Below are 27,651 nucleotides of genomic sequence, written 5' to 3' on the forward strand. Positions count from 1 at the left end.
TAGTAGTCAATCAGTTGAATGGTTGGTTTTAGGATATTTATGAGACTTCCAATATACTCGAGATTACGTGGAAGTAAATTTTGTGTATAGGTGCAATCTAATGACATACTAGTCAAAGGGGTACCAATAGGGGTTACATGGATTTCCAACAAAGAGAAAACATAGTCTTTAACCAAGTGAAATTTGTGTAGTGCATGTGTGTATTTATATGTAACCACAATTTTACTTGCTCAACGACAAATCATTTGGTTGTTTAAAAATACTAGAATACATATTTAACTTAAAACAATTCTAAAGAATTTCTTGACTAAAATATCTTTTGATGCCAAAATGAGTTTATTGCCAAAAAAAAAAAAAACATTAAAACATATTAATAATAAATATTCATTAACTTATTTATTAAATTGACATTAAATAAAGATAAATGACCAGCATTATATGATAACACCCATTTACATATTCCTAATCCATCCTAAAAAAACCATTACCTTTATTCAATTCCAAAACCCACATATATCGTTCAAATGAAAAAATTACCAAAAAAATATTGTGTTATTATGGAGAGTATTATTAAATTATATTAACCGTATTTCAACCTTGCATTAATATTGTTCACTCTAAATAAAATGAATACCAATAATGCAAAAATATATCATATGTCAATAAAAATGAAATATGTTTTAATGTATAAACAAAATTTTTAAAATAAATTATACATTAATATAAAAACACTTGATTAACTCACCCACGCCTCAAAGATTTAATAGATTCCTTTCCAGAAATTCAATAAATCGTCATAGTTTGATATTAAAACTTCACCACACATTTAAATCAATGATCCACTCTAGTCCAACTTTATTTAAACTTATAAATCTACCCTTTGAAATTTAAATCATCTGCAAAACTTAGCAGATACTTATGAAATGGGAAATATTGCAATTGAGAAAAATAGTTCAAGTTTGACTTTTATTTTTACAAGTGCTATAGTAGAAAAAAATATGCCTTTAGATACCCATTACCATCAGAGCTCTTGTGAATGGGATCTAAATTTTTTTGTGAAAGGTATGTTACTTCAAATCCTTGGAACCTTGCCATTATGCCTTTAGATACCCATTACCATCAGAGTTCTTGTGAATGGGATTTATTTATTTTTGACAGGTATGTTGCTTCAAATCTTTGGAACCCTACCATTTTTTTGGTGTAGGGGCTATGTGAAGTGTTGTATAGAATGAGGGACGATGAAATTGAATTGAGGTGATAACTAATCTTAAATTGAACTTGAATCTGACAAAATTTTGAATAAGGGAGAAAAGGAAATTCATGTGACCCGAGCCTATGAGATCTCAGTCGGCCTCAATCACTAAGTGAATGGTTGGGTGAATAATCCTTTGGTCAAACAAATATCTCCTTAGATTCCATTTTTTTCCTACAAAAAAAAACACTTTCATTATGATAAATAAAGAAAGTACAATCATTAGATTAGGATTACATTTCTGGATCTAAATTATTAAAATCTATTACGGATCACTTCAACTACATGATTGATCACAATTTACATTCAGAGATAAAAAATAAGCAAAAGTCAAAAGGCTCTGTTGGCAAATGTATAAATGATGCGACCCTAAAAATTGACAACAAAATTCACCTTGCCTCTCATAGCTTGATGTGACTAGACTCTAGCAAATTTCCATGGACGTAGGAATGATAGTGTATCCTTCCTGGCATCGAGATGCAACCAAACTTTGAAAGCTTATCAGCCTGGCCATTTTGAATCCTGTCGATATGAGAAATGGAGATATTCCGGAAAACAAAAATCAGGGTGCTAATTCTCTATTTCTAGTTGGAAAGCGTCGAAGAGTCTAGATTGCATTTACCATTGGCCCACGCAATGATGGATTTGGAATTTCCATAAACGACGATGTCCCTAAGGCCAAGCCAGTTTGCACAAGAAAAGACACCCTAGAGTGTTAGAAGTTCTACCCTGGTGTTGGAAACTTATCCACTGCACCAATGAAGTTTGTAGAATTTCTCAGGGCCCAAGTGAATGACCATACCACTACCACAAATGCCAAAACATGAAGCACCATAAAAAAATACCACAGGGAAGGCGGTCCAAGGAAGTCAAGGAGGAGGGATGATTTTAATGCCTGAGGAAAATGTTGGATATAATTCCATGTAATAAGTCAATATCTTACAATAGGTCCACTCAATGTCCACTTGCACCTGATAAAAAATAAGATCATTTCAGACTCACTATATGCCCCAAAGAACAAAGAAAGGCAATGTCCTATGCAACTTGTGATCCATACTCCACCAACCAAGGCAGGATACAGTATCATACCTATCCATATATGCTTGAATGTTCAACATATTAAGCACCCCAAACCAGACTGAGGATGAAAAGGGATAGAGTAGGAAAATAGGGGTTATGTCTTTTTCATTTGAAAAACATAGAAAACATTTGCTTGGGCCCTGAAAGCCACACTCAATAAGATTGTTCTAGGTCAATATAAGATTGTGAGCTACCAACCAAGAAAATAAATTGAGTTTAAGAGGCATGTTCAATTTCTAGGACCACGATAGACAAGGGAAGCGAGGGGTAGATTCACCAGGCAAAGTGATAATGTGATATACTTCACGTGCAATGACCTGAACTTGATGGGATCCTCCAAACTAGATTAGTTTATATTCCTTGGGAGAGAAAACAATCCCAACGAGTTGAAGTCTTGAGATATATTCTTTCCATTTTGGAGCAATATGATCAGGCAAAATGAGGTCCCCTGCACCTTTCCAACACATTGAAAAAGAAGAAGAGAGTGTAGGAATATCAATATATTTGAGGACGAAAATGTCCATATTGTGAAGGAAAGTGATGACAGGAGGAGATAAAATGTGTGTACCTTCTGGGTTAGTGAGAGAGTCTAGACCAATTTATGGGATGTAGCTAGATCCAATATCCTATTTCAGATTGCCAAAAAACCAATGCTTGGACGAGAGAAGAATTCACCAAGATTGAGAGATCTCTGGGTCAGGTGCACTGACGCGGATCTACCCTAGAAGGTCCCCTTTTTTGTCAACAAGGACCTCCTTAGATTCCATATCATAAAAATTACCTCCCCTTTTCTATTTTTAGTATATTTATTATTGTTTTCTATTTTATTATTATTATTATTATTATTATAATAATATGTTTAACGAGTGGAATTGACAATTACGATAGTCTTGTATTTTTGACATAGGTAAATTTTATCTATTATATTGTAAATATTAAGTACATCATCTACCATGCTAACCCTAATGTAGACACAATTTTGACACTAGTTAATCGAGGTATCAAACCAAATACTTCATAATATTTTACATAACTCTGTATGCAACTAAATATATAAATAACTCTAGTAGTAGCTTAAAAGATTTAATTTCTTTGAATAATATTAAAGTCTAATTTCTAGATTAGAAATAGGTTGGTAAAGCTAAAAATAAAATAAAATTTATCATTCTCTAAGATTAAATGAAGGAAAATAACTTACCTAATTGTAAAATGAGCCCATTTACTATGAAGCACTAGAGGCACTTTTCATTCACTTGAATTGAACCCTATATTGAGTGCAATGAAATATCCTTCAACCTAAGATTGGGAGGATAGAAACAACTTGAAAACATAAAACTACATAAGGAAGGAGGTTAACACTACATCTAGTAAAATAACCATGTCAAATTAATTAATTGCTTGACTGAACAATGAAATATTAAGAAAAAAAGATCATGATATTCCTCTTATTTCAGAAGATTCATCTAACAAATATTAAAAAATGTAAGATAGTGAATAAATTTTTCACCTCATTGGCTCATTTATCGTGAATGATGTAAATTGCTTGAGAAGCCTGATATTTAATTTGATTTCATTTAAAATCCATGGAGTATTCACAAAATAGTAAAATAGATATCACATTGAATAAATGGTAAAGAAGTCTTCTTTATTTTCTCCCATGGGAGAAAATGAATTAAACATTCTCTTTTTATAGGAGAGGAGGTGTCTAAATACAACCATCAAAATACCATGTGTTTTTTCCAAAGAATGTGTTAGAACAAGTGGTTTCTAACCCTTGACATCTCCTTGTCTACACACTTTATTGGTTTGATCTAATCAAGTTGAATGAAGTGATCCAATAAATGACTAATTAAAAGCCAAAAATTAGAGTCAAAAGCGAGTCAAACCATTTAAATTCTCATAAACACAATAATAATCATTGACATGTGTGAGCATGAGAAATGTAATACAAATGATCCCCCTTTTTCTAAAAGAATTCAAACCATGGAAATTTTTTTAGAACTCTCTAGAATCATCTGATAATATCTATAATAGATTAGTTGTGTTGACATGAGTGACACACTATATTGATAATACATAGATAAAAAACCCTCAAATGTGTGAGCATGAGAAATGTAATACAAATGATCCCCATTTTTCTAAAAGAATTCAAACCATGGAATTTTTTTTAGAACTCTCTAGAATCCTCTGATAATATCTATAATAGATTAGTTGTGTTGACACGAGTGACACACTATATTGATAATACATAGATAAAAAACCCTCAAATGTGAAATGGGATAAATAGCAAAGTTTAGGTGGGGGAATCCCTTGCATATACTAGGAATCAATGTAGTACAACATCCATGTAATATTGTGAGATGATGTGGTGCCCATTCTAACACAGATATTGAGGGAGATTTTCTCCAACTCCCTACTAAGGAGGAAAGACCCTCATTTTTAGTAGGGATTGTTGTGACTATACAAGTATCACAGCTATTTAATTTAATTTGATTATGGGACATGAATTAGATTTTTGGAATTTAAGTTGATTGTTGTTATGGATTTCCTATGTGATTAGCAAACTGCTATTACTTATGATATTTCGTAGGAATTCCTGAATGCAGGTTACTGTTACTTATCCATAGCTATCATAAAACTTTATTAAATCATTTATCACTATTAATATTTGACTTTGTTAAAAATTGCAATGATTTGTTGTCATTACATGGTGTTAATAAGATTACTATTACATATTGATTATTATTGTTTTTCGTTACTTCATTCTTGTTATTAATTATTGTTATAGGTTACCATTATGCAATGTTGTTACAGATAGATGATATGGTTTAATAATGTCTCCTTTATTGTTTCCAGCCCGAAATTATTACTGTAATTACTATAGTAACATTTCATTTTCTAATTGATTATGTTATTTGAAGTTGGTGATCAATTTGTGATTGGGTGTGGTACTGAGTGATTTCATTTATGTAAGTGAGGATCTAATTGTGCCAGGTGTCATTTTCTTCTTTCAAGAGTCATCAAGTGTTTTTTCCTGCCTGCAAAGAGTGATTTACCTTTCTACAATTGTGTTCAAAGTGCTTTCTTTTCATGTAATTGTGGTTTTCAACTACGATGTCTTAGTTATAGAATTGAGTGAAGAGTGATTTCAATTCGTGCAAGTGTGGAATAATTTATAGTAAGTAATGGGATTGGATTGAGCGATGTGTTCTTATTGAGGAAGCATAATATAAGGAAGTAGATTAGGAAGTAGTTATATCAATTAATGATTGTTTCTTGCACATAATGTTCATGATGGCCTTGAAATAAAGGGACTTACCCTAGTTGATAATTTATATTAAAGCGAATCTATTATTTTTAACAAGGCAATAAAAATCCCCAAAATTTTTGAGTCATTACTGGGGAGTTTATTAAAGGTGTAAAATCACAACCCACTTTGTTTTGTTTTTGTTTTTGTTTTTTTTGTTTTTTGTTTTTTTGTTTTGTTTTGTTTTTTTTTAATGGAAATTAATATATGTAGGAGGCATGAATAAATAAGAAGATAAATATGGTGCCCCTAAAAATACTAACCATGCAAGAAGAAGGGGACATGGAGAAATGAGCAATCAAGATTAAGGACTCATGACATTTACTCAATAATTAATTTTGAAAGCAAATCTAGAACCATCTTCCCCAAGAGCAAACTCTCAAAAAACATGATCCCATAAATCATCCACTTTCAGAAAAATTTCTTAGAGGATGGAATCTCAAAGTTCTTCTATCTTTGGGAGGCGAAATCCCATTAACCCTCTATCTTAGAAGCAAGTATGAGGATCTATAAATCGTTCGCATCAATAGGAGAATGTGAATACCAGAACTTATAAAAAGGATAGGGAGATATAGATAGAAATGATTTGGAACATCGAGACCGAAGTATGGAAAATGAGCATCCCCTTGATAACTTTATCGTGGATTTGGGAAGTGTTTTAAGGCATCCCGAGAAACCATTAGACGACCCTTCACAACTAAGGAAACTTGTTAGTGGAAAATGAGCTCCTGAAGTAGCTTTATAGAACCTACAAATTTTATGGAAAAACTAGATGGCAGATGGTACAACCACCATTTTCAAATTCTCTATTGGGAACCTTCCAAGACAAACTCTAATGAAGAACATTCCTCTGTCATCCCTCCCAAATTTTCATGGCATGACCAATGAAGATCCATATACTTGTCTCTTCGAATTCAAAATTTTGTACTAGATTTATGACTACACCTAAGATTAAAAAAAACTAAAGTTGTTCCTTACTACTTGAAGGGAGTCTCATTAAGATAGTTCATGCTTCTTGGTGGTGAGTTTATTTCTTCCTGGGATGGCATGAAGGAAACATTTCACGAAAAATATCAAGATTAATGCAGAACCAAAGATCAAAGGGAGGAACATTTTAGAATATCCCAAAAGGATGATGAGAGCTTGGAAGATTATATTGAGTGCCTCCATTATAATTTACAAAGGTCTAAACATAGAGATTTAGATAAAGAGAATTTTGATTTAGAGAATGAGGGATGATTGTGTGGAAATTTTCAACCTCAAGGGAAAATGATATATATCAAAGGATCCCTATGATGACATAGTCACACTTTGTTTGAGGAGCTTGGGAGGACCATTAAGGAGAAAACTTTGGTATGAGATGATTTTGTTGAAGTATAGAAATTAGCCACTGGTAGAGTAATGAGGGCATAAATCAATAATTTATTTGACAATTTTAAAACTAATATTATCATAGATTTTTCTTCACAATTGGATATTTTGTAGGCTAAACAAAAACAAACTGAAGCTAGAAAGGCATTGGCAATATTATGCTCCAATTATAGGAAGAAGCATCCCCTTCGAGAGTGATTTCTTAATAGTGTGGAAGTCAACAATATATGTCAAGGATATATGCAGTATTCAAAGAATTAGGTGAGGAGACTGATTCAACATATTTTATTGGCTACAAAAGGCTGTGACAAGCTCCACCAATAGGTATAAATTCAGACCCATCATTGTATTTCAATACTTGGATTAACATGTATAAATATTAGCAAATTCCACAACAAATACAATATCCCACAATCTTGTGGTATTTTCCTAGCCCTTCTCCAATCTATTACCCAATATCATTGTCACAATGGCCCTCTTCTCAAAGTTGAACATTCATGTGGCCCCAAGGATGGCATGGAGCCTCTTTCTTAGGACATTTCCCTATGCTAATGTAGTTGAGTATACAACAAAAACAACTACAAATCCCATCCAATACACCACCAATTAATCCTCCCCTATGACCCAAGTTACTTGTGAAGACTAACCCAAACCCAAATAAAACGTATTGTCCCAAGGTGAAGCTCGTGTATTCCCCACTTCCTGCATCCCCCATTAAATTTAATGATATACACTTGATATAAAGTAGAGTAGTAAATTCAAGAAATTCCCTTATCATTATAGAACATGAAGATGAAAACTCACCTAAGGAAGAAATATTAATTAAGAAAATACTAGAGGAAAAATGCACTAGAACTACTATAACAATCGATGCTATGGTTACTACTAGAATAAATGATGGAACTCTTGTATTAGTTGAGCTTTTTCTTTACTGAAGAAACTTCTCTGAATCGCCTTGACGGATTGGCCATAGGCAAGACTGCTCCACAACTTGAATTTGATTTCTTAATGGAGCTAAAAGCAGTATGTTAGAATTCCATTGTTACAAGTGATTAGACATGTTCTAATTTGTGATAAGGTAGTGAGGGAAATTTGTGTTAGAATTCCTGGAAGGGAACCCAAATACCCTCCCATAGTTCATGTGGTGGGAAAATTATTTGAATTAATGTAGAGTAAAACCCTGCCTACCAAATATGACAACCTTGAGAATCCAATTATGAATGTCTATATTGGAAAAACAAATATCCAAAATACACTAGTTAATTTGGGTTTTGCAATATACGTGATGATTAGAGAAACCTTTGAGTTGTTGGGTTTCATCAATCTAAGGCCAAACCCCACCATGCATAAACTAGCTGATCAATCCAAATTATGACTAGAGGGAATCTTATAGGATGTTGTCATTTCTGTAGACACCTAGGAGTATTTGGATGACTTCTTGGTATTGCAACCTAATATTTTCTTAGGGGCACCCCTTAATTCTAGGTAGACCATGGTTAGTCACTATTGATGCGTTCATCAACTGCAGGTTAGGATTTATGACAATTATTGCTGGAAACACCATAAAGAACCTTATCCCATATCCTTCTACCAAACCAAGTATGGACTATGAAAACCATTTTTGGGTTGAATTTGAACCAAAAGAGGGTGACACATAACCACTCCTCACTATTGGTAAGGATATCTACTTCAAGGATGAGAAAGAGGATGATACTACTAGTATTTTTCTCAGTGATTCCTCAGTTATGACTCCACCAGCCTTTCAACCCCTAGGATCTATAATGAATGAACCTTATCAAGATAATCATGTTTCTGCATTAATACCCACTATCCCAAACAACAAGAGTACCCAAATTGAAATTGAGATTGAAAAAACATTAAATACCAATCCAAATATCCCCCCTAAAAAACATAATGGTTGATTTGGCTTATGCAAGAGAAGAAATAGGATTTCTTGTGGGACTACATGAAGCAACAAACTTATAGCTTGTTAACTTAATCTGTTAAAATACACAAGAGGTATTTTGTAATAATAATTTATTATATATAAAAATGTATAAGTGATATACAATGTTACAATGAGGACCTGCATATATACTAGGCAGGTGTCCCTTCACGATAAGGCATGTCTTTTAGACGTGCCTTTTCACTTAACTAATGACTTCTTAACATAATCATTACTTGATTACTTAGTATTTATATTTATTTATTTTGTTATGAATTATATTCATAACATTGTCCCTTCCTTCAGAAGCTTTGTCCTCAAAGCTGTATTGCTAACAATTTCTTCATCTTGTGTTTGTCATCTCGACATATGTACCTCATCTCTTCGCCTGTCAACCACATCTTAATTTCTCAACGCTTCTATTGACCTTCGTCTGTATAATTCGCTGGTATCCTTGTTTTTTAAACCAAGGTTATGAATATTTTTTATTTATTATGTTTTTTCCTTTTTTTATATAATTGTTTTTAATACTATATATATATATATATATATATATAATTAATTAATTTATATAATCACATTAATTAAATTATATATATATATATATATATATATATATATATATATATAGATATATATAAATATAAATTAATTAATTGTAATTCATATAGAAGTGTTGTCCTATATACCCCCTGTGGGCTTATATGGGCCTGACCTAGGTTCAAAAGAGTTATTTAGCCAAACAAATCCCACGGCTACCGGCCCTTTCGGCAACAGCCCACGGAGCGCGGACTGAGGTCTCACCTGAGGTAGCAAGGGGGGGGTGCTGGAACTAGGTTTCCACACCCTTGGGATGTCTTGATGTGGTTTGGAAGGTTCGCACATCGTTCTGTGGCTTCGCACCACTCTGCTCCGTGTAGATCTGGACCCAGAAAATACTTAATACTTATTAATTTATGATTATAGATTAGATCTACTTTTTATGGTCTTTAAGAAAACATTTAACAGAAATAACCAATTCGCGCACCCAGAAAAGAGACAGATTTTCATAAACTCATAACATAAGCATACGCACATAGATCAAACAATTATATCAACCATACATTAGCCAGATCCACAATAATTCAGATATAACATAGAAATTCAGAGTCAACTTATTTTATTCAGTTCTTCCACCAAGACATCCAAATCTGCCCTGCGCACTTAGCTGCAGGGGTCCACGCACACAGCTGTGGACTCTACTAGGCCTCTGCGCACACAGCTGCAGAGCCTCTATTTACCTACCAATACCCTTCGCTCGGACTTACAGACGCTTCAAGACTTCACTCCTCTCAAGCCCATTACATTTCAGATCAAAAAGTACATCCCCAAAAACTGCTTTCTACCCATAGCGCCTCGCTCTATTTATACATTCCCATGGTCCGTGGACCATGGGAAAGCTGACTTACTTCCTATTATTCTATATTATTTCTTGGGCAGACAACCCTTTGACTCACTCTATTACCTTTCGCGCTCCGCATATTTCGGAGTTTTTACAATATTTTTATCCTAATTTATAGGCTCTAAGCCCCCAAAATTGTTACGTGGGACCTCCGCTACCCAACAGGCCCCCAACACAATCATTGTGACTCATCCTGAGTCACTCGTCGGTGCGGTGAGATGCACTGCCTAGGCTCCGCGGTTCACCTCCACGTGAGTGACGTCTTTCATTTTGTTGCTCCTTCTCCGTCTCCTGCAATGCTTCTTCCAGCTCTTTCTTCATGGTTTCTACCAATTCTCGCAACCGATAATGCTCATTCTGCTATGCTCGGTTAACACAGACCACCCCCTCATAGGATTTTAGCTCTAGCCGGGGTGCCACATATGGAACCACCTCGTACCAACACAACCAATTTCTAAGTTCGTATCTTCTCTTCGCACTATCTGCTGCAGCTTGTGTTGCAATTTTGCAAGACCATTGCTGCTATCCGTGAAATCCCAACCTTCAAGATACACCATAGACGAATTGTTAACTGTAATTCCACTAGTTTTCTCCATATTCACAGCTTTTCCTTTATCCTTTATGGTTCGCTAACCAGCCCATGGGTAAGGTGATGATATCTGGACTAGTTCTGCTTCGTGTCTGTAAACTTTTGGCACATCCCCTCCCGTTGATGCTGAACTTTGCGTGGTGCCTGCAACTGTCCACATTGTATTCTTTAGAAAGCCCAACATCTTTGGCCATATCACAACTCTTGGCCTTACTCCTTGAGCGTAGATAATGAAGAGTTCCATAGCGGCGGGAAAGCACAATAACTTAAGGTTCTCAGAAGCGCAGCTTGTTCGGTGAAGGACTCCTTGTGATTTATAAGTTTTGTGAAATTCAAATTTGTTGGCTCCCACATTTTCCGATGTCCTCATGTTAAGCCTGCGGCAAATTGTTCCAGATCCAGTTCATACCTTGTCTCTTAATTTCCCGCCGCCCACTCCCTTTTGCCATAACTCAGACATCTTGTCATGAATAGTGATAGCAATGGTCACCTCTCTGCTTGTCAACGCAGCAATGCATCCCTTTCTGCGCAACCGCGACCCTTGTGACGGACCATATCCACGTGCACCCCAGTGGTCGCGCAGCTTCCCCCCAGACTACTTTATCATCCCGCGCTCTCTTTCAACTAGCTGGAGTGGTGAGACTGTCCTTCGGTCGTTTAGTCAAGCGGTCAACCCACCCGTGTAGAGCATTAGGCGATTGCCATTTACTCTTCCCGTGAAGGGGTCTCCATTGAGCTTAGCAAGCTGGACCGCGCCTCCATCTGTAACTTCTTTGACTACATAGGGACCCAACCAATGCATTCAGAGCTTACCAAGGAATTTCTCGAACTTGTTGTCATATAGTAATACTAAATCATTCTCCTTGAAAGTGCACACCTTGATATGGTGATCATGCCACGCTTTCTCTCGCTATTTTTGTACTTGCTTATGGAATCCAGCCAAAAATCGTTCGCGCTCAAGTTCCTCTAGTTGCGTGAACCATTCCTCCAAAGCCCCGTGGTTGACCATGCCTGTTATTGCCACAATTCACAAACTAGGTACAATATATTCCATGGGCATAACGGCTTCCTTACCATAGACTAATCGGAAAGGTGTCTAGCCCGTCAACTTCTTGCACGTGGTTCGGTAAGCCCATAACACAACAGGGATGTGCAAGTCCCAATCGTTTCAATGCGCATTATAGACCTTAGTCAACGTAGTCTCCAAAATTTTGTTAAACGCTTCGACGGTCCCATTCGCATGCCGATTGTATGGCGTACTCTATTGTTGATATATATGGAATTCCTCAGTGAGTGCGCTAATCGTTTCATTCAGAAAGTGCGTTCCCCGGTCGCTCATTAGAATTTTGGGACATCCAAACCATGTCAACATGTTCTCGAACAAAAATTTCGCTGCTGTAGCAGCCGTGTAGTCCTTAACCGGCTATGCTTCTGCCCATCGAGTCAAATATTCTATCGTGGTGATGATATAGCGTGCACTCGTCTTCCCTTGAGGTGCAATAGGTCCCACGAAGTCGATTTCCCACTTCTTGAATAGTTGCAGCGTCATTTGTGGATTGAGTGACATTTCATCCCTTCGCGATGGTTTCCCAGTTCATTGACATACATCGCAAGCCCGACAATATGTTTTCGAGTCTTGATGTAAATTTGGCCACCATAGTCCTGCACAAAGAATATTTTGTGTTGTGGCGCGACCCGCATAATGTCCTCCAACAACCCCTCCATGTGCTTCGGCTAGGATCTGCCCTCACTCGGATTCAGGTACATATTTGCGTAATATTTCGTCATTGCCCATCTTGTAGAGGTGGCCTGCAATAACAGTAAAGTCTGGTGCGCCTATCACCAATTCTTTTTTCTGCTGAATGGAATATCCTTGCAGCGCGATTCCTGTGGTTAAGAAGTGGATTATGTCCTAAAAATGGCCATCCGGAACACGCACTGCATACAACTATGCATCCGGTAGTCCTTCCTCCAAGTTTGTGGGCTCTTTGCTGTTCTCAATTTGAGATAGGTGGTCTGGGCCTGCGTTCAGACGTCCTGGATTTACGACGACTTCGAAGTCATATTCTTGAAATAATAACAGCCACCTACAAATGCGCCCCCCCAACACAGGCTTATTTACTAGGTATTTTAGCGCTGAGTGGTCAGTATACATCTTAAAGTGTCCTCCAAGCAGATAGTGGCGGTATTTCTGGAGCGTGTATACCATCGCCAATCCTTCTCGCTCAGTAGTGGAGTAGTTCTTCTCAGCTTTTGACAATCATCAACTTGCGAACATGATCGGATGATCAATTCCCTCCACTCCTTCTTGAGTGAGTACCACGCCCAATGCGATACACGATGCATCAACGTGCACATGAAATTCGATGTCCCATTTCGGAAAGACCAATATAGGGGCTGATGCCATCTTTTCCTTAAGCATTTCCAGACTTTTGTTGCATTCCTCATTCCAGCAATAAGTAGCATCCTTCTTCAACAACTGTTCCATTGGTGCCGTGATCTGTGCGTAGCTTTTTATGAACTTCCGATAGTAACCAGTGTGTCCCAGTGTGGCGCGCAGTTGTTTGACACTTCGTGGTGCTTGCAGATTGAGTATGATAGTGATCTTCGTTGGATCCACCATCAGACCTTGCTTACAAACCACATGGCTGAGTAGGTTCTCGAAGGGGATGAGGAAAGTACACTTCTTTAGATTTAGTGCAATCTGGTGCTATTAGCAAGTATCTAGCATTAATCCTAAGCTCGCAGTATGTTTCTTAACTGGCCCAAATATGGTCCAATCATCAAGATATACCTCTAAGAACTTGTGTATAAATTCCTTGAATGCAGCTACCAAAACATAGGAGAATATCGCTGGCACGTTATTTAGTCCAAAGGGCATCACCGTATACTAAAAACATCCCCATTGTTAGGGTCCCACCCTAACCCCCTTATTTATGTCATGGGATCACGTCATAGTCAAGAGTCAATAAAGCCCATATTAATATTTTTAAGTGGTTAAACCGCAATTAATGACGGGACCACAGTTAGTTGCAAATGGGCGGTAGTATTAGATAGATGGTATTAATAAAACCCACGATATTGGCCCGTGGTATTGCATGTATGAGTCATATATAAAGGATAGAGACTCCCTGCGAGGAGTATCGTGTCTTGTTTTGTAATCGAGCTCTGCTCTATTGGAGGTTGCCCCCTCGAAGAGGCCTGTGAACATTTCTCTCTGAATAATAAAATCATTGCTATTCTGTGCTCTGGGTATATTTTCTTCGCATATTCTGTGTTCTCGGTATCTTTTCTCCGCAAATTCTATGTTTGGGTATTACTTTGCAGGTTAAGAGCATAACAAGTGGTATCAGAGCACTTTCCAGGGCTCGGTGGGATCTCCAAATTTTAGCAAATTTTTTTTTGGCTAGAGACGTGTTTCGGCGTCTTTAAACCACGGGATCTGTTGTTAAGCGCATAAACCTGCGGATTTGGGGAGGCATGCACGCAGGAAATACAAGAGGTGGTCACGTTTGTTGGACTCCCTTGTAACCCCTGTGGGTACCCCTTCGAGTAGTAGCGCATTAGACAGAACCGCGCACGGACTGTCTTCCACGTACCCTCTGGGTATATAGGAAGCCCCCTAGCTCCCTTGAAACCTCGCCATAGATAAACCTTCGGCCGTCTTGTGGCTACAGTACACCGAGAACAGCACTCGGAGAGATTACTCGCCCGTACGATAGGGTAGTCGGGTTGTACGGCTAAGGGTACGGTCGATCCTCCTTAGTTAGAGCCCTGAAACATTGGGTCGAGTACTACTGTCAGACCCTTATGTATATTGCGATCTGTAGCACCTGACACTCCTCAAGACCATAGTTCCCTTTCTATCGGGGGATCACACATCACCTATTCCAGATCAGCAAGTGCAGCAGCAGCCGACATCAGTCCCGCAGCTCCATCAGATCAGCAGTAGCAGTTGTTCCACCATTCAGATCTCTCAGATCCACCAGGTCGGAGTAGTTGTGAAGGGTTCCTGTCCCTGGATATAATTTTCGCAGGACTTTTGGCGGCATTGACATTCTGAGGATTTGGCGACTGCAGTATTGATCAGGAAGGAGTAAAACTCCATTAGGAGTTTTCCAAAAAAAAAAAAAAAAAAAAAAAATCTTCCGGGGCACTTATTGGTGACCTAGCCCATCAGAATCAGGATGACGAGCTGAGCAAGGGGGTACCATTCAATTCTTAGTAAAATTTTTTTGAGGCGGTCCCAATTTTTCATCAGGTTGGTGTATGGTAGAAACTCGCGCTCAAGCGATGGCCAATGAAAGGATAGACAAAATTGAAGACCATGTGAACTCCCTCCAAACTGCGGTGAACAATATTGAACTTGAGCTTAAAGGAATAAGTAACCAGATACATGAAGCGATACATGCTACACTCCCAAAGGGCAAGGAGCCAGCCCACGAGGCGGCGTATAATGGACATGAATACCATGAGGGTGAGTCTAGCCACTCTCATCAAGTCTGGCACACCCATCCACCACCTAGTCAGCAACCTCCCAAGTTGGATATGCATAAATTTGACGGTTCTCACACGTCCGCATGGCTAGCACAAATGGAGCAGTATTTCCAATTGAATCATATCATCGATGAGGGGACTAAGCTTATGGTGGGCACCATGTACTTGGACAATGAATGATGGCAATGGAAGGAATGGCATCAGCGTTGCAATGGATATTTTCAGGATTGGGCCCAATTTGCCAAAACTCTTCGCAGTCGCTTTGAACAGGAAGACTCTTTTTTGGGGCGTCTCACTAAGCTCCGACAGACGGGTACAGTGGAGGAATATATTACTGCTTTTGAAGCCTTAGCCTTCCGCACTAGGGGTCTCACAGATGAGTTCTACATGGAATGCTTTATCAGCGGTCTTAAAGAAGCCATCAAAGCTCAGGTTCTACTCCACCACCCTCCCACATGGACAAAGGCGTGCCAGGTAACCCGTAAGGTGGAACGTGCATTAACAGCCCAATCCAGCCGCCCCAACTTCCCCGCTAAAGGTCGTCCCTCACAGGCTCCCAATACGACTCAGACACTTAAGATTCAAAAGGTGTCACCTGCGGAAATGGCTGAAAGAAGGAAGCAAGGACTATGTTACTACTGTGATGAAAAATATTCCCCGGGTCATAAATGCAAAGAGCACAAGTTTTTTCAAATAGATGCCACTGACTACAGCTCCACCGAGGAAGATCCACCACTTGAGGAACCGGAGGAGATCGAAGAAGATAGCCAAAAGGAAATTGTATCGGATGAACCAATTATTTCGCTACATGCATTGGCAGGAATTTCTTCCCCTCAAACTCTCAAAATGAGGGGTTTTCTTAAACATCGCCCAGTAGTAGTCTTGATTGATAGTGGAAGTACCCATAATTTCATCCATCAAAAGATCGCTGAAGCAACACATTGTTTCGTCCGGGCAGTTTCTAACTTCCAAGTCCAGATTGCAGATGGGGGCACAATGAAATGTGAAGGTCGCTGTGAAAATGTCAAAATTCAAATGGGGGATTATCAATTGAAAACTCACATGTTTGCAATACACATGGGGGGTTGCGACATTGTCCTAGGCGCGGAATGGCTCCGCACTCTTGGGCCAATCACAATGGATTTCCAGGAGTTATATATGAGTTTTAAGCAGAACAACTCCACACATACCCTCCGTGGACTACAGGCGGGAGCCCCCTCTATCATCAGCTCGCATAGGATGGAAAAATTGTTAAAAAAGGGCCATCATGGAGTGGTAGCTCAATTTAATGCCATCCAGGTAGTAGACACCATGTCTCCGCCAATTCATCCTGAGATGCAACAGATTTTAAATAAACATCAGACGATCTTTGACAAGCCTCATGAGCTTCCACCCTCGCGATGGGAACATGATCATAGCATCACATTGGTTCCAGGGGCCCAACCCCCAAATGTGCGGCCATACAGATATCCGTTCACCCAAAAGAATGAAATAGAAAAAATCATCAAGGAATTGTTGGAAGCAGGTGTCATTCGTCCCAGCATTAGTCCTTATTCATCCCCAGTGGTCATGGTCCTCAAGAAAGATGGGGAGTGGCGGATGTGTCCCGACTTTAGGGCCCTCAATAAGTTAACAGTCAAAGATAAATTTCCCATCCCAGTGGTTGACGATTTGCTGGACGAACTCAATGGGGCTCAATTCTTCACTAAGTTGGATCTTCGCTCAGGCTACCACCAAATTCGCATGAAGGAAGTCGACATTCCCAAGACAGCTTTCAGAACTCATGAAGGCCATTATGAGTTCCTGGTCATGCCATTTGGTCTCTGTAATGCCCCCTCTACTTTTCAGAGCCTTATGAATCACCTCCTCAAACCATATCTCAGAAAATTTGTCCTTGTCTTCTTCGATGACATCCTCATCTATAGTGGCACTTGGGCGGCACATCTTCAGCATGTAGATCTACTCTTGCAACTGCTCCGCACGCATAAATTATTTGTCAAGATGTCTAAGTGTTCGTTTGGCATGGAAGAAGTTGAGTATTTGGGCCACATTGTGGGGCGTGAAGGTGTCAAGGTGGACCCCAAAAAGATTCAGGCAATGCAAGAATGGCCTCAACCTAAGACCTTGAAAAGCTTGAGAGGATTTTTGGGTCTCGCAGGCTATTATCGTAAATTTTTCCGCAAATATGGCCGCATGGCGAAGCCCCTAACGCAACTCCTAAAGAAAAATTCCTTCTTCTGGAACGAGGAAGCACAACAGGCATTTACCGCTCTCAAAACCGCCATGTGTTCCACTCCTGTCTTAGCACTACCGGATTTCACCAAATCATTTGTCATTGAATGTGATGCTTCGGGAACAGGTATTGGAGCAGTCTTAATGCAGGAAGGGCGACCATTGGCCTTCACCAGCCAACAAATAAGTGGGAGGAATCTGGGCCAATCCACCTACGAGAAGGAAATGATGGCCATCTTACATGCAGTCGAGACCTGGCGACCTTACTTGTTGGGGCGACGTTTCCAAATCCGCACAGATCATCACAGTCTTAAATATTTTTTGGAGCAACGCCTATCTTCCCCACAACAAAATAAATGGTTAGCCAAAATGTTGGGATATGATTATGAGATCATTTACAAGAAAGGGAAAGACAACATGGTAGCAGATGCATTGTTGCGCCAATTTGAGGAGGAAAGTACTCTGCTCGCAATTTCCCTCCCCATTCCCGACTGGATTGAAGAAGCTTGCAGGGAATGGTTTTCACATCCCAGGCTCTCCCAACTCATTTCTCAATTGCAGGTAGATCCTAATTCCAGCAAGGGCTACTCGTGGCAAAATGATATTATTCGCTACAAGGACAGAGTCGTAATATCGCCAACATCCACCCTCAAAAGTCGCATTTTGGCAGAATTGCACTCATCTCCCATTGCAGGACATTCGAGCTTTCAGAAGACGTATGCTCGCACCAGAAGATCATTTTTTTGGGCAGGCATGAAATAGGACATCCTTACTTTCGTAGCCGAATGTGACGTCTGTCAACGCCACAAAGGGGAAACCGTCAACACACCAGGCACATTACAACCATTGCCCATTCCGGCGTCAATTTGGACGGAGGTCTCCATGGATTTCATTACAGGTCTTCCAAAGTCTGGGAACAAGTCAGTCATCATGGTGGTTGTGGACCGACTGTCGAAGTATGCTCATTTCTGCGCCCTACCCCAACCATTTACACCAACTTTGGTTGCTCAAACTTTCATGGATCAGATCTTCAAATTGCATGGCATGCCCACTTCTATTATGTCCGACCGCGACCCAATCTTCACCAGTAATTTTTGGCAGGAGCTCTTCAGAATACAAGGCACTCAACTCAAACTCAGTACTTCATATCATCCGCAAACAGATGGTCAAACCGAAGCCGTCAACAAATGTCTAGAAACCTACCTTAGGTGTTTCACTTCAGAAAAGCAACACCTTTGGGTACAGTGGTTACCTCTGGCGGAGTGGTGGTATAACACCAACTATCATGCCACTACCAAAATGACTCCCTATGAAGTAGTCTATGGACAACTTCCACCTTCCCCTACTTCTTATCTCACAGGGTGCTCCAAAGTACAAGCCGTGGATCAACTCCTACAACACCGCGCAACCATGCTTTCCCATCTGCGCGAGAATCTTCATCAAGCTCAGAACCGTATGAAGCAACAGGCTGACCAACATCGCTCAGAGCGCCAATTTCAAGAAGGGGATCAGGCCTTTTTGAGGCTGCAACCATATAAGCAAACATCACTCAAAGACAAGGGTTGTCAAAAGCTCTCTCCAAAATTCTACGGACCATACCAAGTACTTCAGCGCATTGGAGAAGTCGCTTACAAGTTGGCTTTTCCACCTACAGCAAAAATCCACCCAGTTTTCCATGTATCGTGCCTCAAGAAAGTGATTGGGAACAATTGCCGAGTTCAAACCAGCCTACCTGAATTGGACGAAGAAGGGTCAATCTGGCTTCAACCTGAACAGGTTCTAGATACACGAGACAAGCACCTGCGCGGCCGCATGATTAAGGAGGTCCTCGTCAAATGGAAAGACACCTCTTCGGAAGATGCAACTTGGGAACCAGCCACTATTCTTCAGCAGTTTCCGCAGCTTCAGCCTTGAGGACAAGGCTAGTCTGAAGGGGGAGGGCATGTTAGGGTCCCACCCTAACCCCCTTATTTATGTCATGGGATCACGTCATAGTCAAGAGTCAATAAAGCCCATATTAATATTTGTAAGTGGTTATACCGCAATTAATGACGGGACCACAGTTAGTTGTAAATGGGCGGTAGTATTAGATAGATGGTAAATGGGTGGTAGTATTAGATAGATGGTATTAATAAAACCCATGATATTGGCCCGTGGTATTGCATGTATGAGTCATATGTAAAGGATAGAGACTCCCTGCGAGGAGTATCGTGTCTTGTTTTGTAATCGAGCTCTGCTCTATTGGAGGTTGCCCCCTCGAAGAGGCCTGTGAACATTTCTCTCTGAATAATAAAATCATTGCTATTCTGTGCTCTGGGTATATTTTCTTCGCATATTTTGTGTTCTCGGTATCTTTTCTCCGCAAATTCTATGTTTGGGTATTACTTTGCAGGTTAAGAGCATAACACCCATTCGGTGGCAAAAGTTGTCTTACTTCTGTCCTCTGGTGCGATCTTGATCTGGTGGTAACCCGAGAAACTGTTTGTGAAGGAGTGGGCTTCCTGTCCTCCCACATTCTCCAGTACCTCGTCTGTAAATGGTGTCGGAAAGGGATCATTGACACATGCATCATTGAGCTTTCTGAGATCAATGTAGATGCGAATTTCACCCTTTTGTTTCTTCTCCTACACAACCATAGGACTTACCCAGTCAGAATCTTCTACCAGTTCAATTATTCCTGCTGCAAGCATCTTATCCAACTCTTCACGGACGTTCGCTTTGTATTTTGGATTCAACCGGTAAGGCCGCTGCTTAACTTGCTTTGCATTTCGCTTCAGGGTTATCTTCATCATTCCCAGGTCACCGAAAGTCCCTTTTAACTCCGTGATTTTTGTGGGGAATAAGTCTTGATATTATTGAAGCAACTCGACCACCTTTTCCACCGTGGCATCATCCCAATAGTCTCCCAGCGTTGCATACTTCGGTTGTTCCTATGTTCTGATGTTTACTTGTTTTGTTTTCAGTGGCACGGTGATGTCTGGATCCTTGATTGATGGTCCGCGCACCTCGTGACTCCCTTCTGTTTCTGGAATATTGATATTTCTAGGGTCATCCTCATCATCTTCTACCTACACATTGTAAAACTCTAGGGCCTAGCTCAACTGTCGCGACTAGTTTGGCTACATAATTTCTTCTAGTCTTCTAGTTCCAATGGTATTTTGAAGATAGTGGCCTTTACCATCTGCAATGTGTCGTCCACAATATCCATCCATTGATCCTCAAAGAGGAAAGTTGACAGAAACCCTTCGCACAAGATATCCCATTCACCTGTGCCATGTCGAAGATCTATTTCAGAATACCAATTCCTTGGGATGACGTCCAGGGTATGATAAAATAGGTGTACCCACTCCTGTTGAGGCTCTTATCCAAAATCTTGGACCCATATGGTCAGGTGCATGCACAGATCATCACGACCATTGTATTTCTTCGTTATGCATAGTTTCGGCCTCCCAAATCGTATCTACATCATGCGCCTATAGTCACGCCAAATTTCGAAGGTTCCTTCATGTGTGCCCCATCAACACGCAAGCGTCGTGTGCAATGCCCATTTCAATGCATTGAACCGCTAGTGCTTTGGTATCGTGCTTTCAAATTTGATCAAGAATTCATCTACTACTGTTAGCCCATCATACATTGGTAGTTCACAATCCTGAGCTTTAACACAACACAGTGATTTAGTCACCATATTGCAGTTTAACGTGGTTACCCCATTCAGCCGGTTATGCCATCGCTCATCTTCTTCATCTGAATCTTCAGTGCAGGAGTCTGCATGCTCCCATGATATTCTTCCTTCTGCCATCGGATTGTCCCTCACTTGATGTCGTGCAGTGATTTTGTAAATACAATCTAATTCATCATCACTTCCTTCGTCGCGCATGGGTTCAATGTAACGCGGTCCTTCAATCGGGTCTAATGGAATGACTACATAGAGCGACTTCTTCTCAAAGATCATTTTCCACTTCTTTAAATTAATAACTCCATTCATGTCAGTGGCCCAGTCTATTCCTAATAACGCAGGGTAAGGGCTACTTTCATCCACAATTTCGATTACCTCGAAGTCCGTTTAGGTGCTTGCGCCTTCTATATCTACCATAATCCCTTGTAGTCTTCCCATGGGCAAGATCTTTTGTTGATTCGCCATCCTCAATTGAATAGGAGACCATTGTAGCATGGGCTTTCCCATGCGCTCCCACGTCTATCTAGGTAGTACATTTGCATCTGAGCCCAGGTCCAGAATGATTTGATCCATCTCATAGTCACCAATTTGTGCTGTTAACTGCATTTCTCGCCCAGTCCATGACGCATGTTTTCCCAATTTTCGGATCACGCGAGGTTCACTTGACCCTGCACACCTATTTATCAATTCTTGCAAGCCCTTAACCGCTCTATTGTCACGAAGCAATTTCATGCATGTCTCTAAAAAGGTAGTCAACATCGAGGGATCCCTTTCTAGCTTGGATTGATCCCTACTACCTGGGGTAGAGACCTCCGCGAAGCTCTCCCTAGCTTCCAGACCTGTCTCTTTGCGGACTCCTGTGTCCTCCTTGGTTGGTTTCCCCTTATCCTTTCTTGTGACTGTGCCACTTATGAGTACCATATTTACATTGGGATCTTCCTCATGCGGTTCGGCCCTCATCATCCGGATGTTCTGTGTTGTCGTAGGTTGTGTTGCCTTTTTCTCACGAATATGCGCTATCAGTGTGGGGCACTTTATCAGTTCATGATCAAATTGTTCGTAGTAAGGGCATGATATTCTGGTTGGATTGGTACAATCCCGTGCGTAGTGACCTGGTCCTCCACAATTCTAACAGATGAACTGCCCACGACCACTTCCTAGCCCCATTCCTCCCCGTCCTCGTCCACGTCCCTAGAACCCACCACGTGCTATTGCTGCGGATGGATCCTGACCTCACACTTCTGTCTACATTATGTAAGTAGGTGACTAGTCCATCAATAATTGATAACTACGACAGTCTCATTCCTCGTGGCCCACCGATTTGCAAAAGTTGCAAAATAGCCACTGCGGGGGGGGGGGTTGTCTCATGTTCTGTAATAGATGACAGTTGTCCGTGGCATGCTTTCCTCCCTCCTGACATATCGCGCACCAGAGTGCGGGCGCCACGCTTGGCCCTGCCTGTGCCTCTGGTCGCAACAGCATTGGTCCCCCCCGCTGCCACATAGCTCGCAAATACTGGACATTGATCTTTATCATGACCCTAGCTTCTACACTTTATACACCATACTTCCTCCCGGGCTCCTGGGTGGGGTGCATGTTCTTGTTTTAACTTCTACATTTCTAAACACAGGTTTTGTATTTGCGCATGGATTTGCTGAACTCCCAACCTTGGATCCTGTATCGGAGTTTCGTGAAACCTCATCGCTGTCTCTAATGCTTCAGCCTAGGTTGAGATCTTTTGCTGTGACAGAGCTGTCCTCACATGTGGCGTCAACGACGCCACAAACCACATGCAGTGCTGCGCATCTAACAGCGTCATGTTCGCCTCACGGATTGTACTTTTCAATCTCTGATCTAGGTTCCATAGAGTTTCACCAGGCATCATCGCGATTTCCTTGAACACTATGATCGACTGTGTTTTTTATTTCGGTCGGCTAAACTCTTTTTTTTAATTCAGTCCGGATCTCTGCTTTTCCCGCATTCGGGTTATCACTTGAGTACTTTATATAACATGTCAGCGCTTGGTCCTGCAACGTGCTAACTAAGGTAGCCTTATTGATGTTATCATCTGTAACTCCCTGCGCTTCCCATACCGCTGCTACCACGAACCAAAATTGTTCTGGATCTTCGCTTCCTACCCCTTTGAATACCGGTAAATGGATCATGCTCGTCATTCTTAACCTTTGGCTTGCACGTCAGTGTTCTATAAACTCGTACTGCTCCTTATACAATCAATCTTCAAGCTTTTTCCTTGTAGGATTCTAGTGTTCCGACATTAGACACCCCTTAGGCAGATCTTGGTCCTGGCAATAGAACCATTTGTTGGCTTATATGGGCCTGACCCAGGTTCGAAAGAGTTATTTAGCTAAACAAATCCTGCAGCTACCGGCCCTTTCGGCAATAGCCCGTGGAGTGCGGATTAAGGTCTCACCCGAGGTAGCAGGGGAGGGTGCTGGAACTAGGTTTTCACACCCTTGGGATGTCTTGATGTGGTCTGGAAGGTTCGCACACTGTTATGTGGCTTCGTGTCACTCTGCTCCGCGTAGATCCGAACCCAGAAAATCCTTAATACTTATTAATGCACGGTTATAGATTAGATCTACTTTTTATGGTCTTTAAGTAAGAATTTAACAGAAATAACCAGTTCACGCACCCAGAAATGTACAGATTTGCATAAACTCATAACATAAGCATACGCGCATAGATCAAACAATTATATCAACCATACATTAGCCAGATCCGCAATAATTCAGATTTAACATAGAAATTCAAAGTCGACTTATTGTTATTCAGGTTTTCCACCAATACATCTAGATCCGCTCCGCGCACTCAGCTGCAGGGGTCCACGCACACAGCTGCGAAATCTACTAGGCCTCTGCACAAACAGCTGTAGAGCCTCTATCTACCTACCAATACCCTTCGCTCGAACTTACAGATGCTTCAAGACTTCGCTCCTCCCAAACCCATTACATTTCAAATCCAAAAGTACATCCCCAAAAACTGCTTTCTACCCATAGAGCCTCGCTTTATTTATACATTCCCATGGTCTGCGGACCATGCACAAACCGACTTACTTCCTATTATTCTATATTATTTCTTGGGCGGACAACCCTTTGACTTGCCCTATTACCTTTTGTGCTCTGCATATTTCGGAGTTTTTACAATATTTTTATCCTAATTTATAGGCTCTAAGCCCCCAAAACTGTTATGCGAACCTCCGCTACCCAACACCCCCAGCAATTGTTATTTTATTTTTTTAAAACAATGTGATTTACGCAGAGTATCGACGACATAGTTAGTTTGGCAGAGGATCGACGTTCGACGCGGGGGCAGGATTTATGTAGACGTATATATTTACTAGCGAAATCGTATATTTTTCAATGGAAATGTATGAACCGATGTTTGAACCAATTCACGTCCGTTGACCTTTGGTGATGATGCTTGGATGCTGGGTATGGAATGACAGATAGATCATGTCTGAGAACTGGCTAGAACATGATTTATGGTTATGGTGCTATGGATGGTGCCGAGATGAAGGGGAGGAAGGTGGGACCTGATTTATGGTTACGGTCTTTACTCTGGCTCCTTTCAGATTTCTGGTCACATTATCATATGCTCTGGTCGCTTCCTCAGTGGTAGCGTAGGTGCCCAGCCACCTGCATCTTTTAATGGAAGGATCTCCATTCAACCTTTCAAAAACTACCAAGTCTTCCAGTCTCTCTCTATGTGACCTCTCCTTAGAAAGACACATATTGGGACAAGTTCTTGAGATACATGGCATAAGATCATCCTCCAATACAGATTTTGTGCACTTTCTACTAGAATTAGCATATCTCTTGCTCTCTTTGCCTAAAAAATGTTTTGGAAAAAGTTCAGGGAGTACACTTGCCAGTGCAACACCCAGAGTAAAAGTTGAACCTTTATATTTTGGAATTTCTATAGCCTTGTTGATATAAGTTATCTCATCCCAACATTCCCCTGGAAATGCATCAACAAGATCATCTCGAACTTATTTTAGATGATGAAAATACAACCGAAGTGGGATCTTTCTAGTTCTACTTATTCAAGCCTGTCACTTTCGCAATGGTTCCATCGATTTGATAACCCTTTACCAAAATTTCTTCCAGAAGCACTATCCTCAACAACAGGTCCTGACCTAAGTCGTGCAAAAATTCGATTATACCCATCCATGTCACCTTTTGCAACGCATTGTCATAGCTCTATTTGATCTAGTTTTGACATGTTCATTACATTCCTTGTGCTTCCATTCATTATGAAGGATGTCTCTTTTAGTGAGTTAATAAAACTCCATTTCACTTTGTCTTCACCCTCACATGGGCTTAATATATCTGTTGGATACCCTCTAAGGTGAAATAGTATATTTCATGGCCTTTTCGACTCTGCACAAAGAAGATCAAACAAGACTCCAGTTGGAATGTACCATTTCAAAGGTAAGCTGTTGTAGTCAAACCATGCTGTATCTGTTTCAGGAGGCAAGGAACTCTGAAAATGAGGTTTTATGACAGGAATAAGAAGAGGAAGGTATCCATTATGAGGAGCCAAGACCAGAAGAGGTGGGGGGGGGGGGGGGGGGGGGGGGGGTGGGCAGGAACTATTGTAACTTTGGAATCGTGCAAATGAACTTGCAGTGGAATGTTTCCCATCCACACATACTTGCAAGTAGACGGTTCCCTTGATGAAAGCACAAAATTATGACCACTTACAGTAGCAAGCTCTGAACTTGTCACACGTGCACAAATTTGAGAGGAAAAAAAGTCATCAAACCATATTCCACAACTCCTTCATCAGGCACATTAAGATAAATATCTAAATGTGGACGACTTTGAATGTCACTTATGCCAATAGTCACACTGGTTGCAGTGATAATTGAACCGCCTTTATCCACCATCCCTATTTTCTCGAAGGTATTTACATTCTCCACATTTTCAAGAGCCTGCTTTTTCTCAAGAGCCACTGATGGAAGTTTCTCATTGAAATATTTTTTCAACAAGGATAAATCTAATATCATTTCATTGTCAATATCTACAACAACCTGCTCTTTCTCCCGAGCCACATATGGTATTTTTTCATTAACAACATCTTCTTCATTTTTATGATATTGTACATCTCCTTGTTTCCTAACATAATCCTCATCCTGATCTATATCAACTTCATTGGAACCATTATCTTGATCATTTTCTGCAACATCTTCATTTTCGTTATCATCTTTCTGATCAAGATCTTATTTTCCCACTTCACCTTGTTTCATTACACCATCAATATCATCTTCATTATTATGGATTTCCCTTTGACATGCTTTAACTTCTGCATATGATTTTTCTAAACGCTGAAATTCTTCTTGAATTTTACTAAACTTATCCAAGAATTCCGGACATGAACATAATGGCATATTGTATGACGAACAACGTTCAAAGACCCGCATGATTATATTGTGTGGCATGGATCTGATACCACTGAAGCAAAAAACTTATAGCTTGTTGACTTAATATGTTAAAATACACAAGAGGTATTTTTTAATAATAATTTATTATATATAAAACTGTATAAGTGATATAGAATGTTACAATGAGGGCCCACATATAGACTAGGCAGGTGTCCCTTCATGATAAGGCATGTCTTTTAGACGTGCCTTTTCACTTAACTAATGAATCCTTAACATAATAATTACTTGATTACTTAGTATTTATATTATTTATATTTATTTATTTTGTTATGAGTTATATTCATAACACTACATAGATATGAAGGGTATTTCCCCTAATCTGTGTATCCACTACATTCACATAAAAGACGATTATATCGTTGTTTTCCAATATCAATGTTGAATGAATATGGCCTTTAAGGATGTCGTCAATGATACCAAAAAATATAAAATGGTAATTTCATCTATCCAATCTTTGACAATCAATGGGTTTCCCCATTAGATATTGTTCTAAAAAACAATGGTAAGTGGAGAGTGTGTGTTGATTATAGAGAGCTAAATAAAGCCACCAAAAAAAACCACTTTCCATTACCTTTTATAGATTATGTGCTCAACAATATGTCAGGCAAGAAAATTTTCTTTTTCCTTGATGGATTTAGTGGGTACAACCAAATCCAAATCCCTCCTAAGAACCAAGTAAAGGCTGCTTTTACTTTCCCTTGGGGTACATTTTCATATCAATTCCTTCCTTTGACACTTTGTAATGAAACCACCACTTTCCAATGAGTTGCACTGGGAATATTCTTAGATTTTCTTAA

At 40.0% G+C, this 27,651-nt stretch overlaps 1 pseudogene; it reads right to left on the reverse strand.

Moving 5' to 3' along the window:
- Positions 1-24,904: 24,904 nt before the first annotated feature.
- Positions 24,905-26,833, reverse strand: LOC149214032 (uncharacterized; annotated as a pseudogene).
- Between the last annotated feature and the right edge of the window lie 818 nt (positions 26,834-27,651).

The sequence above is a fragment of the Pinus tabuliformis genome, chromosome 1_1 (genome assembly GCF_031772625.1).
Source record: "Pinus tabuliformis cultivar Carrire ecotype Pingquan chromosome 1_1, CPIR1, whole genome shotgun sequence".
In the NCBI taxonomy this organism is placed as follows: domain Eukaryota; kingdom Viridiplantae; phylum Streptophyta; class Pinopsida; order Pinales; family Pinaceae; genus Pinus; species Pinus tabuliformis.